Below are 1,267 nucleotides of genomic sequence, written 5' to 3'. Positions count from 1 at the left end.
GTGCTATGTAAGTGTCTAGACTGTTTTATGTACACTATGAGCACTTCCTCCGTTATTCCAGTTTCACATGTTCTTCTCTCTGACCGGCAACTCCTGTATTTCCAGCCATCTCTCTCTAGTGATTTTATGGCCTGCAGAACTTTGATGCTGCTGGGATGTCAAATTCACTGACCATGCCACCTTTTCATTGTCATCAATCCCGCATGTCTTCTTGTTGATTTTTCCTGGCTTAGATCATTTACCAGAGTGAACTAGAATAATTATTTCCTTACATACAGCTACAATTTCCTTGCTTATCTCCTCATTCATCATAAGTGACTGGAAAATGCAGCCTGGTTAAATCCAGCTCTACCTGCTCCACACTTGCATAAAGTAGCTGATGTGACCACATTAACTGGATTATAACTTCCCAGCACTCTTGCTAATCAATTACTAATCAATAAATAATCAATTTATTCTGTTAATCTTTTAAAAGATTGTCCCCAACTTCTCTTCCTTTCTCAGTTGTCAAATTTCCTGTCTCTTTCCTCAAACTCAACTGATGACCTGGCTTCCTATTATCTTGAGAAAATAAAAACAATCAGAAGTGTGTTTCCTCTGTTTCACTGACAAAATATACAAAAACATCTGCATCTGTATGTAAGGCAGTATCTCAACAGTGCTGAAGCTGGACCGCCTCTTATCCATGATCAGTCTCCGTCTGTACATTGAAATTCGTTCTGTCTAATGTTTTTTTAATCTCTATTGATTTACTCACCTTTACCTACAAGTACTTACTCACCTTGACCTACAAGTATGATCTAATATCTCCCATTTTAAAAACAAGCAAAAAATATTTCTTGTTTACCACACCCTCCTACAACCACTATCACCACATTTCTCTCATTCTCTTAAAAACACAGGGTTTAAGAAGCTGTCTATGTCTGCTTTCTCTTGCTACTTGTCCTGAGCCCACTCTAACCAAACATTTTCCCCCACTATGTCTACAAAAACCCTCCTGTCAAAGTCACTGTTAACCTTCACATTAACACGTCCAATGACTTCCTCAGGAGTCACTTCACTCAACCTACAAGCAGCATCTGACAGTGCTCACTAGCCCTTTTCTTAAAATACTTTCTTCTCCAAAATGCTTTGCTCCCAGGGCACCGTTCTCTTGGTTTTCCTTTTATTTCACTGCTCAACCATCATATTTCCTGATTCCTCTTCATTTAACTTCAAAATGTTGCTGTGTCCCAGGTTCAGTTCATGTCCCTCTTTCTTCTGCTGC

Source organism: Galeopterus variegatus, unplaced genomic scaffold (assembly GCF_000696425.1).
Source record: "Galeopterus variegatus unplaced genomic scaffold, G_variegatus-3.0.2 Scaffold1626, whole genome shotgun sequence".
Lineage (NCBI taxonomy): Eukaryota > Metazoa > Chordata > Mammalia > Dermoptera > Cynocephalidae > Galeopterus > Galeopterus variegatus.
This window is presented reverse-complemented; position numbering follows the sequence as displayed.